The 19,711-nt window shown below is 39.9% G+C and overlaps 1 protein-coding gene across 1 annotated transcript in view; it reads left to right on the top strand.

Annotated features, from left to right (window-relative positions):
* NYAP2 (neuronal tyrosine-phosphorylated phosphoinositide-3-kinase adaptor 2) overlaps positions 1-19,711 on the top strand; it is a 246,692-nt gene that overhangs the window by 174,450 nt on the left and 52,531 nt on the right. The window lies entirely within an intron of this gene.

Raw genomic sequence — 19,711 nt, 5'->3', positions numbered from 1 at the left:
AATTCTAGACAACTGGGAAAAAATGAATACGAAGTAAAATTGAGGATAAAAATGTAGCAAAGACGATATGAAGGCAGTAGAGAGAGTAAATGTTATGAGACATTTGATGTATCAGTAATAAGCTGAAGACAGTAACTGGTCATTGGGCAAGGTACTAAGTTTCCCTGTAGGTCAAAAGAGCTGGAAAATTATAATCTAACACACCTTTAAATTCACAAGTTGAAATTAAAATCTGTGATGCAATTTTGCATTGTTAATAGATAAATATTATTAAACATCAATTTTTAAAAGGCAGAATATGTGTGCTTTGAACTGATTGATCTATATGGTGGACTCAGAGAGCTGTCAATTGAAATAAACAGCAAATAATCAAGCAACTGCCTGTAGTTTTCAGATTTCTATTCCTTAAGAGTGTTAGAGCTCTGAAGAAAAGACCAATTCTTTAATGTTTTTTCAACTCTGATATTCATCTTGGAAAGCAATTAGCATGAGTTTAGCCTGTGGTCTCTCTGACAGTCACGCACAAGTTAAAACTGGAACAGGGGGGCTTCCCTGGTGGCGCAGTGGTTAAGAATCTGCCTGCCAATGCAGGGGATGTGGGTTCGAGCTCTGGTCCGGGAGGAACCCACATGCCGCACAGCAGCTAAGCCCGTGCACCACAACTACTGTGCCTGCACTCTAGAGCCCGCGAGCCACAACTACTGAAGCCCACGTGCCTAGAACCCATGCTCCGCAACAAGAGAAGCCACCGCGATGAGAAGCCCGTGCGCCGCAGCTAGAGAGAAAGCCTGCGTGCAGCAATGAAGACCCAACACAGCCAAAAAAACAAAAACAAAAAAAACTGGAACAGCATGAAGATCTCTATATTGGGGAAGGGATGTTTCTAGAACAATACCCAGGCAGAGGTAGAGCAACAGCTTCCTCAGACTGAAAATGTAACTGAAAGCTTTGGTGATGGAGCCATATCATGTATTACATGGGTAATCAACAGCGTGAGTTCAACTCGCAGAGAAGGAACATTATGTGAATTTATCAGAACTCTAAAAATATATTTTTGGTAGTAAAGTATAAATATCTATAGGTATATGAGAAGAAGATATCTGTGCATTTTGTCAGAAAGAAAAAACCCCATAGGGAACAAATAGCATTTTGTAGAAATGAAAAAAGCCACTCCCAAAGAAGGTTGACATCACTATTCAGTTGGGAACTGTGATTAGTTTTAGGTTTATTAGTAGTATATTTTTAATGATTATCTAAGATTGTACCAGTTCTATCCAAGAAAACCATGAATAGTATCTGCTCCTGTTGTGACCACGGGTATTTTATAAAATCCAGAAGCATTAGCTGAGTGTTTATTACGTGAAATAGCCACTGTTCTAGGATCTGTGAATACAGCGATGAGTAAGACATCCTCATATCTGGGGACTCAAAGGCAAGTGCAAGACAGATGAATGGATCATTGCAATAGAATGTGTTATATAGAAATAATATGCAACACAGAGGAGAAATTAATTTTTCTTGGGAGGGTGTGATTTCAGGAAAAACAATCAGAGGCTTTTGGTGGAGTGACAATCATTGCTTGAGGAGGTAACATTTTGAGCTAGAGCTTGAACCATCAAGAGCTGCTCACCTGGAGGACACAGAAGAAATAAGTCAGCCTTCTAAAAGAAAATCTAAAACACTACAGGATGGAACCTTTGCTGTGAAGGGTTGGGGAAGGTTGAAGAAACTGCAAAGTAGGGTGGGACCAGATAGCAAGAATCCTGAAGGGTCTTGTGCATTAAACAGAAATGCGTTCAGTCACAGACCAATTAACAGTGGCTAAAGTAATACCGGCTTCTGTCAACTCTCCATAGTGCTGGGTCTGGAGGTAGGCAGTTGCAGGAGTCTTGTAACTGTTTCGTGATATCATTGAGGACCAAGGAACTTTCTGTCCTTCTAACTCTTCTCTTCTGCTACCCTTGATGGTTATATTTGTGATCACAAGCTGAGGAGACATTTCTGGGCATCGTGCTCCTTCAGGTGCTCTCTTTGATCTACTTAGCCAGATCTGGGAAACATCATGGGCTTATAGAGGGCCTTTCTTTCCCTTAAATCAAGGGAACTCTGCCTTATACCTGGAAATGAAATCAACAGCCTATTTGCAGGGATGGGGATGGAGTGTTGCATAAGCAATGGACAGTTATCTGCCCCATCATGGTTAGGTTTTGAACATTATGTGGTGGACTTTTGTAGTCATTTGAATATTTTTAAGATAGATATAATATAATTCAATTTTCATCATGAAAGATCCAATGGTAACTCCAAGGCTTCAAGCATGGGTGACTGGGAGACCATTTACTCAGACAGGGACAGTCAGCATTGTTAATAAGTCCAAGCTTTTACTGCTCATTGCACGACAGGCCAATAAATTGAGAGACGAGGTGTTGGGGCAAGGAATAGTGACTTTATTTGTAAGACCAGCAGACCCAGAAGATGGTGGACTAGTGTCCCAAAGAACCATCTTTCCTGAGTTAGAATTCCAGCTTTTTTTATACTAAAAGGGGAGGAGTTGTGGCTGGTTGTTGGAAACTTCCTGGTGCCAGAATCCTTTGTACCTGCAGCTGTACAGATAGGTCTGGTAACAATGTTCCTATAATCCTCCAACAAGACAAATGTTATTTTCTGTTCTGCAACTTTTTACCTTTGTATCAGTGGAAAAGTGTTATCAGAGCCTTGAGAATGGGCTATTTTATTCCAATTTTGAGGGTAAGAGGAGAAAAGGCAAACTATTTGTTATATTGGCAGTTTTAATTTTTCTAAAAAGAAAGAGCTTAAAATGTGCCAATTCTATACTAGAAAATGGCATAGTTCCACTAGCAAAAAAGGTATAATATTGATATTTGAATATAAAGTTCACGCACCTTTGGGGTTTTAAACAAATGGGGTACACCCTAAAGAGTAACCCTCATCAGTGAGATGGCCTTTGTCCAGGCAAATAACTATGTGAAGAGAGCATTTTGGACTTGCTTTTTTGGAACAAAAGAGAGTGAGTCAGTATTTACTCTTTATCTGTCTTCTCTTCACACTTCATTATTGTTTCCTTGACATGGGGCCACTGGACTATGAATCCCCTTCCTACACTACACCAGAACTGCGCCCGATAACCCTCTTCCCTAAACAAGGAGGTACCCAGCTCCACACCTAATGCTCAAGATATAAGAAGGTTCCACCAGTTCCACTTTTAAATCCCCCCTCTCTGTGTCCATCAACTTTCTGCTTCTGGTTCTTTCTCTGTCTGTTTCACTAACACATACACATAGACACACATACACACACACACACACACATACACACACACACACACACGCATACAAAGGCACACCAACTGCTACCAGTCACAGACTATTTGCTTTAGCAAAAGTAGTTTAGCCACTTGAAATGGTTGTTCTTAACAGCTCTTTTGAGGAATGGAGGAAATGCTGAAGTAAAGTGGGTGAGCGTGTCAGGAGATCTCAGCTCTAATTAACAGCGAGTGCCACTGGCTGCTGTGGCACTTTATTCAAGTCACCGTTGTTTAGTAAATCAGAGATTCCTCAGGGGGAGAGTCTTGAAGGTGGTGGAGGACTGGAACCCAAATGCTCATGAGAAAAAGTAGAAATTAGGGGCTTCCCTGGTGGCGCGGTGGTTGGGAGTCCGCCTGCCAATGCAGGGGACACGGGTTCGTGCCCTGGTCCGGGAAGATCCCACATGCTGCGGAGCGGCTGGGCCCGTGAGCCATGGCCGCTGAGCCTGCGCGTCCGGAGCCTGTGCTCCGCAATGGGAGAGGCCACAGCAGTGAGAGGCCCGCGTACCGCAAAAAAAAAAAAAAAAAAGTAGAAATTATACCAGTAATATTGTATTAACAAAAATTTAGATTTCAATTACCAAATCAATCAACAAATAGTTTGCAAGCTTTTATCCATCTCTGTGATAGTTTCTGGACACAAACACACACACACATACATACACACACTATAGGGTTATATAAAACGTAAAACATGGTCTCTGCCACTCTACGATATTACTATGCTTCTTTATGACACAAAACTATTGAGCATAAATGAATTAGATTATAATTAAGTGTATTATTTCCACTATTATCTACTTTTTACTATACATTTAAAATCATTCAGAGAACAAAAAATGAGGGCAGGCTGGAAAAAGGATGGAGGGCTTAATGGGAGACATTGAGTCTTTAACCAGGATTGTATCAGGTCTGTTTAAAAATCATTTATTATTATTATTAATTGCATAGAAATATAGAGGGAGAACTTTCCACATGGGGTGAGGAAGATGAGCAAAGGCTGAGGCAGACCTCTCCTGGCTTGGTCCTGCCAGGCCTGCCTGACGGGAAAAGCAATTTGGGAAGTAAACTCAGAGGCCTTGGCTCAGCAAGGCCTATATTGTCTATAAATGAGACCATCTTCAAATGACCTCAGTTTCTGTGTATTCAGCCTGGTGTGTTTTTGCTCTCTGAGAATGTCCACCATGAGATGCAAACTGAGATGCCTGGTGACAGGCAGGTAGCATCAGTGGGTGAATTAGGAGAGGTGCCTTCTTCAGAACAGATACGTTTTGCTTATACATTGCATACATACAACTATTCTTTGCTCTCACAAAGGAAAGTATTTTCCCCATTTTTCTTGAAACTTGAAGTTCTTTTGGTCTAAGTTATGTATTTCCACATTTGTTAGAAGCATAAACCTGGAGAAGTATTTTGGCATTGCAGAGGAAATCTATTGCAAACTGACAAACATCAGGATGGAATGATGGAGATGCAGGTGACCTGGAAAGTACCGAAGCATCTCAAGGGGGCAGAAGCTACTCAGTACCAGTTGATGCTCGCCATGAGAGAGGCTCACCCCAAATTCCCAGATTTAATTACTGTAACATGAAATCTCTCAATTTTTCAATAGAGCTAAATTTTTTAAAAACATTGAATCAAATCATTTGCTTCCTGTGGGAGTAAGACATAAAGGATGTCAATTTGCATTTTCTGGTTTGTGTGACATGTACACACTACTATATTTAAAAGAGATGACCAACAAGGACCTACTGTGTAGCACAGGGAACTCTTCTCAATATTCTGTAATAACCTAATGGGAAAAGAATTTGAAAAAGAAGAGATGTATGTATATGTATAACCGACTCACTTTGCTGTACACATGACACTAACACAACATTGTAATTCAACTAATATACAATATAAAATAAAAACTTAAAAAATAAATTAAAAAAACAGAAAACAAAACAAAATAGAATAAAATAAAGTAAAATCAAGCGATGACCAGTTGGTGGAGGTGTGCAGTTGACCCTGAATCACAGAGAGGCTGGGTTACAGCAGAAACAGCAGGTGCCAGTAAATATCTTGTCGCCCTGTTTTTATTTTCTAGAAACTGCAGCTCCTTGAGAAGCTATGCTGAGAACAGGAGGGGCGATTAGAAAGAGACATGTGACCTGTGATGGTCAAGAAGGGAGGGAGAAGTTCTTAATTCTGGAAAAGGTACAGAGGTCTGGCATTCCATGAATAGTAAGGACCAGTGGCCTAATCCTTTCTCAGCATCCTGGCAAAGTGGCCCAGTCTCTGACTGGGAGGGGGGACAGTTAGGGTGCAGTTTCCAAGGGATTTGCAGTGAGGCTGGACTTCCTGCTTTATGGTTCTGAACTCCAGAATGTGGCATTTTATGCTTCAAGGGGATAGTTAGTTATACTTGGAAGACAGACTCCAAGCTTCGCACGCTGTTTACCAGTGTGGGATGAAGACGAAAGGTGCCGTCTTGTACGTTCTGATCTGTAGAACAGTTCTGGGCCTTTTCGTGATCCATTGAAGGAAAGCATTTTCCACCACCATTCATGGGTCAGCCCTTCGTATCCATGAGGAGTCCTGTGCACACAAGTTCAGAGAAGTGGAAAACATACGAATTTAATTTTAGTTGAAGAAAACAGAAATACATCATTTTTTGCACACCACATTTGTAGAATAATAGAGGAAATTTTATATTAATTGTAAGTGTGTGAATAAAGTATAATATAGTCATTGAGCACTGAGGTTTGGGCATCCAGAAGATCTGGATTTAAATCCAGACTCTGTTTTTATTAGTGATGACATCGGGCATGTCCCATCATCACTCTGACCTTCAGCCACAAAAGATGGATGATAATAGTACCTAATTCATAGATGCTACTGCAAAGTAAAGGTGAGAATTAAATGAGATAACATATTAACACACTTAGCATGGTGTGTGGAATACAATGAATATTAAATAAATACTTGTTATTAGTATGATCCCAGATACCTTGGCACGTATCTTTGCAGGAGAGCTTAGAGACTCAATCGTCTGTGGTAATGAAGGAAAGTTTCCTATGAGTAGTGGCATTTGAGCTGGACCTTGAACTGAGCAGAATTTAAACAAAGAAGGTAGCAAGAGAAATAGAAAGGAGTCATGGGTTGTTTTGCTGGGAATGGTGAGAGCTCTGTCTCCAGCATGACATTTAGCACACCTGCACCCCAAACTATGGTTCATAAGACATTTTCTACGCTAATTCATATTCTAACCATGCCTTTTAAGACTGGAAAGGTCACAAAGATGTTAGGGTGTTAGCTAAAGACCTAAGAGTAGATCTCTGGGAAGAAGATTTAGCAGAATGGGGACCATTTAATAAAAGCAGCAGAAAACTGGGATTCAGGAAAGGGAACTGCAATTGAACTTAAGAGTCTAGTCTTTGAAAATTGATAATTACCAGTTGATTCATGAAGTTCTGAAACATATTTACCATACTTTACTTGATAACCTGGAATGACTGGCTAACTTTGCTGATAAACATCCTGGCAACCATAACTCAGAAATATTCATATCCAGGAAGACTCCCATGTGCACAAGTTGGGCAGCAAGAATGAAAAACAGGCAAGAAGCAGGCATTGGGCAGTAGGACTGGGGATTGTGGAACAGTACTTATAACAATAATTCCTGGCAAACTGTAATAAATTGATATAGTTTTTCTTTTTCTTTAAGTAAGTCATGCTTTATGACAATGTTAATAAATTAACATTTTGGTGCTAATAGCTTGACGAAATTATGTAACACGGCTGTGCCCCAGTTTCTCTATCTTTACAGAAAAGATAAAGGAACTCTCACCATGTAGGTTATTATGAGGATTAAACTCAGAAATGTATAGGAATGTCTGGTACAAATCTGACTTGTAATAGCTCGTAGACCATGGCTTATTCTGTTCCCATTCAATTTTACTAGAAATGTCTCTGATTTTTTTTCTAGGGCTAAGACTGAATATTTCCTTTGGAAAGCTCAGCGCATTGCAAAGATAAGGTTTTCTTTAGTTACACAGAGTATAAATTGGTTATAAGGCCACTACTAGCGCAACAACCTGTGCTTCATTTATTTGTACGTTTTCCAACAAAGTTTTTTGGCCAGTGTAAAGGCCATTTTTGGATTCTCTTCAGTTTGCACTTGTGAAATTTGGAGAAAATATCAGGTGCAGGCTTTAAAACTTGCTTGCTGCATTATACGTAGCTATCAAAGAGTAATCTTAATTCTCACAGTGTTTCTTTTCTACTTGGTAGCAATGAATGGATTTACAACCAGGTTCGCAAGGATATGGGTATCACAAGAAAATACCGATATCCACAAATGTGTACATTTCTTTAATAAACACCCAACTTGACATTCATTCATCTATTGTCATTCATTCCCTTTGTGTTCATTTAACAAAAGTTGATTCAGCATCTACTCTGTGCCATGCAGGGACTAGGTGCTGGGGGTGCAAGATAAACGTGATAGACCAGACCCCCACCACCACCCAGAGCTTCTGGTCCAGCAGGGAAGATAGAGAATAAAATAACAGAGTCTTATAAATGATATGAGGAGGAAATGCTGGGAACAATCACATGATTTATTCACTGTCCAAAAGGAAGGTAATTCAGACAGGCTTCCTGGAGTAAGTGATATTAAATTTGGTACTAGCATGATGAGTAGGAACCAGGCATGTAAGAGGGGATAGAGTGTTCTCTGCAGCTCACTCACTGAAGTGTGGATGAAAAAGATTTACTTTTAGAACCTGATTAACAGTAAACATTAATATGGCTACATAATTCCCAAACGCTCTTCTCGTTTCCCTCTTCCATTTTTTCACGTGGTCTGGCACCTTTGGGATGCTGTAGTTGCAGTAATGGTCCCAATCATTCCCCTCTCCTTGTATCCGTGCTCTTTGCAATGTGCTTTAATAGCTCCTTATCAAGAAGTAAGGTCTATTTCCTACCCCTTAAATCTGGGTTGGCCTTGAGTCTTGCATTGACGGATAGAGTGAGATGGAAGTAACTGTGTGTCAGTTCTGAGCCTCAGCCTCCAGAGGCCATGAATGCTTATGTTCACTGTTTCCAACCCTACCTCCACCACGTAAACACACTTGAGCTAGCGTGTTGGAGAATGAGATACGTAAGGAGGAAAACCAAGAGTCCTCAGCCTTCAGCCAGCCAACCCCCAAGCATGTGAGAAAACACAGCATGAAAGAGCAGAAACATGTACCTGACCCACAGCTGACCACGATGCATGAGTGAGCCCAGCCCAGTCCAGAAAAACTACCCAACTGGACTGAAGAACAAAACTCAGCAAGTGTCTTTCTAACTCACCGAGTTTGGGCGTAGTGTGAAATCATTAACTGATTATAGCCGCCAAGGTCTATTTGAATTTTGCTGGTTTTCCATCAGATGAAAATATTTTATTATTATTTGACTGAAGCATGCTTATTGAAAACCCAAAAGTCAAAGAAAAAAGTGAAAACCCACCCTCCCGTCTTCTGCTCCACCATCCCACTTTTCAAAGCATCATTTTTAACTGTCATGGTTTTAACCGTTTGGGGTCTGTGGATTTGGGGTCTGTCATTTCTGTTATGTTCATTGTTATAATGCAACAGGAACTACAAACCAGTCTGATAGGATTCAGGCCCCAAGGTAATTCAGGCTTCGCTGTAGGATATTGACTAACTTCCTGCTTGGTTCCGTCCGCATTGCCGCAGGCAGCTGTGGGCTTCCGCATCTACGACCCTCAAGGCTGTCATTCTGTACCCTCGGCTCAGGCACCAGAACTCGGTTTTCCACATCTGCTCTTCTTCCCAGTTCTAATTGGATGCTGGGTTATTTCCTCGGCCAACACTGGCCAGATCCAGCTCTAGGTTCTGCTCACTAATTTCACACTCTAGAGTTTAACTCTCCCTGTCTGAATTCTAGTAGTAAACACATAACAGAATTCTCACGTGGAGAGTCTTTGGAGAATAATGTAAGTCATATCTCCAATCATCCCACTTTGACTTCTAAGCAGAAAACTGCCACTTCTGGCTGCTAGAATTTGTGTTCACCAGAGAAATGGTTTCACTGGTGTTTCTCCTGATACTGGTGATACGGCTTTGAGAAACAACCAGAAAAGGAGAACTTGGTCTGAACCATTTTAAGAAGCCAACGTGTGTCTTTATGGGGTTTGGATGTAAACCAGCAGGGTATAAGATGCGGCAGGCTAATTACAAAATGATAGGAGGTGATTACTCCCACAGTCCAAGGCAAAAAGCTAGACCACAGAATGAGAATTTGCAAAGGAGGTGATCAAAGTGAATGTTATTGTCCTTAACTGAACTCCCTTCTCTAGCCTAGGAAAGGGGGTAGAGGCTGAGAGGCTAGAAACCAGCTATTAGAGACTCCGAGATAGACTCTGTGTGTGTGTGTGTGTGTGTGTGTGTGTGTGTGTGTGTGTGTGTGTGTGTGTGTGTGTGTGTGTGTGTGTGTGCATCCCTCATAGAGGAGTGATGAGAAGTGAGAAGTGTCTCCCCCAGTGAAAAATCAAGTGAGATAGACTTTCACGGGACCACCTGGAAATCTTGTTATTTGTTTCTAGTTATTGAAAGGACACTGTTAAAAAAAAAGTACAAGAGGTTAGCTGAATAGCCTATGACCACAGAGCAGACAGCTGCTTGGCAAGTCACTCTCCAGCTACTGCCGATGGGTTAAAGATGTGTATAAAGTGTGTTTCCCGTGGACCAGGTTAGGCCATGGAGAGAAACCCATTAGGAGAGAAACACTGGAGGTGGCTTAGGTCATGTGACTGCCAGGAACAGCAAGGACTCTGCAGGACATGGCTCAAGGTCCATCCACAGGATGCCCAGTGGACAAACAGCCAGGAGATCTTCAGGTGAGAGATAGCTAACCATGAGGGCCCTTCAGGGTATACTTGAAAGCACCCCAGGAAGAGAGTATCAACCTCTCTTTCCTTCCCTGCTACACCAGAGTGTGAGACACGCTGGCTCATGCTAGTGCCAGGCAAGAAGACCTTTCCTGCCCCTCACCTCTCCTCCTTCCTTCTACCTCGGCCCTTGTGAGGGCAGACTTGGTGGGGATCAAGCTGGGGGCAGCAGGGTAAGAACCTAGAGACAGGCAAAGAGAGAGAGGCTGCCTCCTCCGTGTACCAGGAGCAGGCCTGAATGGGCCAGGAGAGAAGAGTTTCCTTGAAATAAAGTTCAAAATTGTAATCAGTGTAAGGAACTAAGCATTTAAATTATTACTTCAGTAAGACATTTTTGTGACTTGAAGAAACCAGACGATTTTAAGGTCCTTTATGTTCAAATTAACAGTTAAATAAATACACAGGCAAAAAAAATCTGATGGAATTACAAAATTTGCTCTAAGGTTATTGCAAATTATATTTAGCCTGAATTATGGAATTGAATTTTATCACCTTTGTTGGTTATCCATTTAAAATAACGCCTGATATTTATATACCATGTGTTAGCTTTTAAAATAAGTGCTATTTCATTTGATCTTCACAGAAACCTGTGCATCTGTGGGCTGGTGTTATGATCTGATTGTTTAGGTGACCAAACAGCTGCTCAAGAGGAACCAAACGGCCCAGACTCATTGGTAATTGGTAGACTCAAATCAGGAAAGGGATTTCAGGTTCCTGACCCGTAGTACAGAACTCTTCCCATGATAGAATTAGGTTGAGTTTCCCTTTTTCCACCTCCATGCTCAGGAATTCATTCATCTCTCCATCCATTCATTTATTCTTCTGTTTTTTCCAATATAAAGTTATCAGGCACTGAGCACATACCAGTGGAGGAGATTGCTATTAATCACAAAAGCTAAAAGTATAACTACAGTCTGTGACAGAATCTACCAAGGAAAATGACACCGCACTCCCTCTGAAGTATGTTACACGGCCTCCTAATCTCTGGGGAACTGAGATCCCAGGTGACTTAGAAGAAGGAACAATCCAGGGAGGACCCAGGAGGTGTGATGACCCTGGGACTTGAGGGCACATGTGGGAGAGTAGCTGAGAGCAGAAGTCTGACAGAGCCAGGCTGAGGTGGCTGCATCAGTGATTCGAGTCTTACCTAAAAGTGCCAGGAATCCACTTATGGATTTTAAACTCCCGGGATTTTAAACTCAGGGATCAGGTTTACAAAGTCAGCTAATACATTCTCATCCTAAACCACGGGAAACAGAATTATGAAGATAAATATGCTGCCCCAAATTCAAAGAAGTGTTTGCTGTCTAGCCCGTGAAATTTCTCTGTTCTTGTAACTAACTGAGAGTTGTTTATAACTGATTGTTTTGATAGATCTAAAAATTAATTCTAGAGCACCTGAGCAACTGTGTCACACATGTGCTTTTCTTCCCCTAATAAAATAGCAACATTGTACATGCTTGTCTTTCTTTGGTTCAGCCATTTACTCATTGAGCAGACTTGTAAGAACACCTGTCTTGAACAGCACCCTCTAAGGTGATGACAGATGTCCTCTGCCTTCAAGGAGCCTATGCTCTCCTGTGATGGTGCTTGATTATTTTACTGTGAGAGGACATCATTGTCTCTGATTCAAAAAGAAAGGAGACTGGACTTTGTTTTCCTGTGGTTTGTAAGGTTTTTTCTGAAGTATTTATATACTTTTTCCCATTTTTTCCTAGCAAGATGATTGGTTAAAGCTGTGAGAACAGTTCTGGAGTCAAGGAATTTGGTGATATTAACTGGTGTCGGGTGTGTGTGTGTGTGTGTGTGTGTGTGTTTATCTATAGCTACTTATGGATTTTAGGCTTGGGTCTTATGTGGTCCGATCTGCAGTCAGCTAACTTATCATACTCTGTACATAACTATATGTGTGAGTATACACACACACACACACACACACACACACACAGTCCCTTAAACCTGATTTCTACTAAACACATGCATAGACCATGACGTTCTATACTATACAGATACCCTGAAAGCTGCTGGAAAAAAAATACAACTTAATAGTAATTTCATTCTTGGTAGAGAAATTCTGAATTTCCACCTACTCTCTGTTTGATTCTCTTGGTAAAAAATAATTAACCAGGCATAAACAATTCAGGTAATGCGAAAGGTATCTTCTCCTTACTTGCCTCTCAGTAGATTAATCCTGTTTGAGAATCATGATGACAATATGCTTGAGTTCTGACTGTAGGGCCAGCTCCTTGTGTCTTTCACTGACGGGAACATGACCCTGCCCTGTGCCCTCTCCAGGAGGAGTGGGCTCTGACATTCCTCCTAGCTGGCAGCTGTTGGCTTTGTTTGGAAAGGCCCTGTGGGTACAGCACACCACCACTATTCACAGAGAATGTCCTTTCTGTTTCTGTGAGAAGCCATGGAAGACATTACAGAAAAGAAGGCTCTGACTGACTTATGCTGGGCATATACAGAGACTAAGTCTGGAAGCTTGTAAGCAGACCAGAATACATATCAAATCGTATTTGCATTGCCATCTGTTGTCCAAGACAGGCATTGCAGTATTCCCCATCTTGATTCTTTTAATGTTAAATTCAACTAAAATTTGGTCAATGTATTTGCTGGACTCTTTGGGAAAGATGAAGCAATGGAGGAAAACATTTTTTTTTTAATTAGAAATATACAAATCATTTATCTTTTACACTGGCTTCATTCTTTAAAATTTGGTTTAAAATAATTCATTTAATAAAAACTGCATGAGTCCTCATCAAGGATTAGTTATGTTACTCAGGGGAAATACAGTGGGGAATGAGATGGACACAGCTCCTGTCCTCAAAAAGCACGCGGTTTGGTAAAGAAGAGAATGGGAGGAAGGGAGAAGGAAGGAACAAGTGCGCCAGGCAGAGTGAGTGGCATGATTAAAATCCTAGAGTAAGAGGACTCATGGGGCTTTAGGAGAATTTAATGCAGTGTGACAGGTGCAAAACTGCAGGTGAGGCTGGCTCTGTAAGCTGAGCCATGGGTACCATCGTGAGGAAGCAGTTTAGACTTCATTATAAGCAGGAGAGCTGAAAGATCATATTTGCCTTTAAATAATAACATAATAAAAATAGCTAACATTTCTTGAGGTCTTATGCTGGCCACTGCGGTGAAATCTACACTTATTATCTTATTTAATTCTCACAATAATTTTACAAAGTAGCTGCCTTTATTTCTCCCATTTTACCTGTGAACAAACGGAAGCTTAGTGAGGTCAAGAAAACTGTCCACGGTCATTCAGCTAGTCAGTGATGGGAGCTTAGTAGCTCTCCTGAAAAGATAATACCTCTTTCCCAAGAGCTCCAGCAGAAGTATGAAGGCAACTCTCATTGGCTGACTTGGGCCACATGTTCAATCCTGAGCCACTCAGTGAAGCCAAGGGGATAGAATGATTGATTGGACAGGTCTGAATCACATGGCCACTTCTGAGCCGAAGTTGGGGTCAGCCCCTAGTATGGAACTATGAAAATTGAGATTACTGGTGATATTGTTCTCCAAAGGAAATTCAAGCTACTATTCCAGAAAAAAGAGTAAATGGATTCTGGACAGGTGAAAATGACAGATGACCATTACACCTCCTAAATTTTATTTTTAAATAATTTTTATTATGTTTAGCCATTTACTACCAAAACTTGCACCAACAATTTTAGAAAATTTTAGCAAATAGCAAACTTGAGTTACGCATAATCCTACCAACATTGTTACAAAAATAAAGCACAGAAGTTACTCATTTCTTCTGAATCTCTCCATATGTACATGTTATTAAACTTTTTTTGGAAATAAGTATCTAAATAAATAATAAAGCACAAAAAGCAGACCAAGAAGGAAGAGTAAAAGCAGTGATCTTAGTAAACTAGCTCATGATCAGTCAAGAATATTTTTGAGGTCATTTCAATGATTCCAACAGATTTAATTTATGAACACCTAAGAATCAGCGAGCCTTAGACGTTGCTTCTTATTACAAGTGATGAAAAAGTACCCTGAGAATCTGGATGGTTTCCCTCAGGTCTCACAGGCAGGTAATAGCTTTTCTTGGACACTGCTGTTGAGATTTTCCTAGGGCAGAATTTTACAACTGGTGGTTCCAACCTCCTCTGGAGTTTTCAAAGGTTTTCCCATGTTTCTTGTGCTTCAACATGATATTTTCTTCTGTTTCAGTTTTTGTTTGTCAAATACTCAATTGGCAAATTAACTGGATAAAAAGTTACCCTTTTAAGAAAACTTTGGGGGCTCAGAGTCCATAGAAAGCAACAGTTAAACTCTTCAGTTCCAGAACTCTTTATGTTCTTAAAAGTTATTGAGAACCCCAAAGAGCTTTCCTTTATTTGGGTTAGGTCTAATAATATTTCTCATGTTAGAAATTAAAATTGAGGGTTAAAAATTTTCTATTTATTAAAAATAATAAACCCATTATATGTTAACATAAATAACATTTTTTTCATGAAAAATGACTATTTTCCAGAACTGTAACAAATGGTTACCAGATTGACATTGTTTTACATTTTTATAAATCTCTTTGATGTCTGACTCAGTAGAGCATAGATTCTCATCTGCTTTGGATTCAATCTGTTGTGATATGTTGCTTTGGTTAAAATGTATAAAAGGAATCTGGCCTTATACAGATGCATAGTTCAAAGGGGAGGAATATTTTAATAGCCTTTTCATATAATTGTGGATATTCTTCTTTAATACTTTCCCCAAACTCAACAAACAACAGTTTGGTAAGGGTTAGTTACATATCAATAAGCTCACCATGCTCTGCTACATTAAAATCCATTGGTCTATCTTGGACTTTAAGTGTATTTTTACCCATGAATGATTTTTTTTTTGTAGACAAGTCATATATTTTCTTTAAAAAAAGCATGATCACTTATAAAATGGCAAAAGTAAAAATTTGCTTACATTTTATTATTATTAAAATTATATAATAATAAACACTAAAATAAAATATTTAACAACATGTTAATCTAAATTATTATTTTTACTTCAACTTGCTTCTCCATATCACAGAAAAAATGTGATAAAATAAAATGACTAAAATTACTAAGGAGGTTTTAAAGGTTATATGTGTTTTTCTGGGAAACAAAATCATAAGACGAAAACGATTGGGGAGCTTTGATCTAGAGAACTGTTTGTTCCTTCTCTATAACAGCGTTCTTTATGATCTGGAAAATTGCTTCTTAAAAGTCTAAACAAAGTCTTAATGTTTACCACACGAATAACTCTATTCAAAGAAATCTGTTAGTCACAAATTATTTCCCTTTGCAAAATCCCTCCTGCCTTTCTACCATGAGAATATACTTAATAAGATATAATTTTCATGAGCTTGCCAGGTGACTCCCACTCAGGCAATCCACCTATCCTCTGGCACAGTGATCATGTTTCATAATCAGCTGTTTTACCAAAAAGAATGGTTAGTGCTATTCTATTTTGATTTGTCCATTGGATCCAGGGAATCCCGTATATTTACTGCTATTTACTTTATTCCAAGGCTGAAATCTATATCCCTAATCCCACAAGGCAAATACTTGCCAATTATCATTATCAACAAGAAATAGGAAATGTGGGTGACTTAATTTAAAACCCTCCTCACTGTGGGGAGGAAATAAAACAGTTCAAAGCATATACTATACCGCAGTTGGTCAATGACACAAAATACTGTTGTGTATTTAAATGCCTTTGACCTGGTTGCATTAAAAGACTATTTTTTTAATTTACTTTTTATTTTTATTATTTATTTTTTGGCTGTGTTGGGTTTTTGTTGCTGTGCAGGCTTTCTCTAGTTGCGGCGTGGGGTGGGGGGGCTACTCTTTGTTGCGGCGCGCGGGCTTCTCTTGTTGCAGAGCAGGGGCTCTAGGCTCAAGGGCTCTAGAGCGCAGGCTCAGTCGCTGTGGTGCAGGGGCTTAGTTGCTCCGCCGCATGTGGGATCTTCCAGGACCAGGGCTTGAACCCTTGTCTCCTGCATTGGCAGGCGGATTCTTAACTGCTGTGCCACCAGGGAAGTCCAAAAGACTATTTTTAAAGTGGGAAGCTTCCCCAAAATAGTGAGGATGAAATAAGGAAGTGAGTACTTCTACTGTCCTTTCTGAGCAGTTTGTTTGAGATGATAATCAAATGAGGTCATTGATTTTCCAAACATTCTTTTGCTTTTAATACATTTTATAAAATTTATGATTGTTTTTAGAGTCATTTACTCTTTAGGTCATTTTTTTGACTCATCTAATATCTTATTTGTACCTTTACATACATTGTGAATTTTCTTATTTGTACTTAATCTTTCTAAAATATTTGTAAAAATGTAAATGTTGGATCACTTGCTGATAGGTACCAATATCTCTATTAGAAAATATTCATTCATATTATTAGACTAACACAAGAAATGCAACTGGCCTTCCCATCTCCAATTCCTTGTGAGACTACTACACCCCACCTCTAAGTGTATAGACTACCTTCTATCTACTACACTTGAGAGCCCTTCACATGTTACTAGGTCTTAGCAATTGCACAAATCCTACTCCAAGAGACAATATAATTGTCCCTATCACAATTCAAATAACATTCAAATGTGTAAAATGATCAACTTAAAAAGGAAAAATGACTCCCACCCTTTCATTCAATGTGAGTTCTCACCTATTTCAACCATCATTACAATTGTATTCAAAAAGATGAGGAAGATTATGAAGTTTCTGAAGAGAGGACCTGTTTTCTCTTAAGAAAACATAGAGTGGAGTTCTTTCTGATTTAGGCAGGTGACATAATTAGGGCAAGAATAGAACCGGTGAGAATGAAAAGAAAATGGAGTTTGGGAAGGGAAAAATAATAGGCAGACGATGAGGCAAGAGAGACCGTAAAGCCATGGGATAAAAATGAGTGGCATGAAAGGATACACTCAAGACGCATCCAGCCCACAAGGAAAGAGGTGGACTCTCGCTGCAGTGCACTCGAACGGTGCTCATCAGTCTCTGGGCATGTGTAATCCGTTCTGCATGACGAGGCTTTATGGAGAAGCGCACAAGCTGGTGTTGATCTCCCAACATGTTTCTTCTGACAGGAAGGATCAAGTATCTCTCGAATAGTGTGCGGTGGCACAGTTTGGCTCAAGCCGTGCAGATGCTCAAGGAGAGAGAAAGTATCAATGAGTCGGGAACGAATGGCATCAGCCCGGGGCAGTTGCATGTGTCCTACTGGGTGATAAGTGGCCATGTCTTGGCCCAGGCTCTCTTCCGCCCACTCAGCCCTGACTTCACTCCTCCGCCTCCGGCTCTGATGCCCCCTGAGCTCGGCTCTCCCCACGCGGGCGAGCTCAGGGTCGGCTCCCAGCGCCGCAGCGCCGCACGTCCAGCTACGCCAGGTCCCGCCCGCTCCTGGGTTCCGGCTCGCCCCGGGCCCACCCCCTCCCCCATGAATGATTTATAACACAGTGCTTTTAGAAAATATCGGTTCACTAAGTCATGCAAATCTTCCGTATGTTGACACATTTTGTTATAAAAATCAATACATTTATTAATATTGCCACTGATCTCCTAAGAAAAGCCTTTAAGTATTAGAGCGCTGTCAAGCTCACAGTGGTAAATACAAGTGTTTCAAAATTTTACTATTTGCTTGAAAGCTCAAATGTATCATTGTCAATAAATACTGCCCGTTGTCTTTCTTAAAGCAATAAACTCACTTCATTCATGTTTTGAGAAGGTGTCTGCCAAATATGCAAGTCTGTGTGGCAGTGAAAAATGCCTACTTAACTAGTACAGTTTAGTGCTGTTGCTTTGATGTGCTAAGGTATCAGCAGATTTATCCAGTCTTGTTTTGGGACTTTGAGTGCGTTTGTCAACACAGTGGAAAAACAATGTCTTAGCATTTTTACGAAAATAGTTTTTACCTCAGGTCACCACCTCCCAAAAGCGTCTTAAATTCTGCTCCAGAAATTCTGCTATAGAATGAATGAACATGGCCATTACTGGAGATCAGATTGAAGTCCCTGTCCATATATAGTCTCATATTGATCTTATCCCAAAACACGTATTGCTTAGTTTATGTCTATAACAGACAGTGGTTCAAGGCAGAATCAAAAGAACTATAGCTATTGTAATAGAGCATGCTACAAGGACCATACACAATTTCAATATCTGGTCACATTTTGTCTCAGGATGTTTGCTCTTCAACAAACCACAAAGCCAATTGTATGAAGAGGAAATATCATTAGTGTTACGTCCAGTTTTGAGTGTCATTTACATTAATAAGGTGAGTGATGTAAAAAATTTGTCTGGCATTTCTTTCCTTTTATTTGTTATTTAGGAGTAAAATGTCATATAGTTTAAATACATGTTAACTTATTTTTGCCGTGTATCCATTCCTAATATCGGGATGAAAGAGTTTTGTTCTATTTTTTGTTTGTTTATTCTATTTTTGACACCATAACGTGAAGTTAAATTTTTATCCCCATGGTAATATACATTTGATCCTGATACAAATCCTATGCCTTTTTCTGTATATTATGGCAGATGAATTTTTTAGGTAATAATTTTTAAGATAATTAAGGAGCATATATTACTTGTTAAATAGATAAAATATATTCCTTTATAAACATATACTTTAACTCTCTTTTAATGTGGAATCAAGTATTTTTTGAAAAAAGCACATTTTCATATACAGCTAAAGTGATGAAGATCTTAAGGGCATTTCAGAAATGATGTGTTTTAATAAAAGAGGCTGTCAAATTAAAAAAAAACCTGTTGATGCTACATGATGCTATGTTGCCATGTAAGAAACTAACCGTGCGTTACAGTGTCAAGGGCATCCCTGTGCAGTAAGCGGCATGATTTATATTCTCTCTACATAAGAAAGTGGAAGGCAAGGGAAATCCATGGCCTCAGATATTTAGAAGGAATACAGTGAGTACTCCTAACCCCACATGCATGTGATTCTCTTTCTCCTCTGTACAATGGATTCTTTAATTCTCTCCGTCTGTCATTGGGTCATAAATTTCATCCACCACGTTGCCACCTCATTTTTCTCTGGGTTTACCAGAGAACCCAGATCTTTACCAGAATTCCAGTATTCCCAAGGAGAACGACCAATTACTCCAGCATCAGTAGTTTTACTGTCTGACCCTTCAGATAACACTAGGATTTGGACCATAACTGAAGGATGCTCGGAGTCATTCACTGCCACATAAGTGCCACATCAGCTGCTTCCTTAGAAGTATGTCCCATGAAAGGCTGGAGAGAGAGAAGTATGTCTACTCCCAGGGTAGAGTTTTGCATTTGACTGATTTTCTTTCTCCAGGGTCACAAAATAATCACAGCAATGATCAGATGTTTGTCTTCTAGCATCATAGTGACAGTGCCTAGGTCTACGGGCTTCTCAAGGATCTATAAAAATACTTGATATTAAAAAATGAAGCACCGACATTT

This window comes from Delphinus delphis, chromosome 7 (genome assembly GCF_949987515.2).
Source record: "Delphinus delphis chromosome 7, mDelDel1.2, whole genome shotgun sequence".
Lineage (NCBI taxonomy): Eukaryota > Metazoa > Chordata > Mammalia > Artiodactyla > Delphinidae > Delphinus > Delphinus delphis.
The sequence above is the reverse complement of the archived record's forward strand: the minus strand, read 5'-3'. Positions and strand labels throughout refer to the sequence as shown.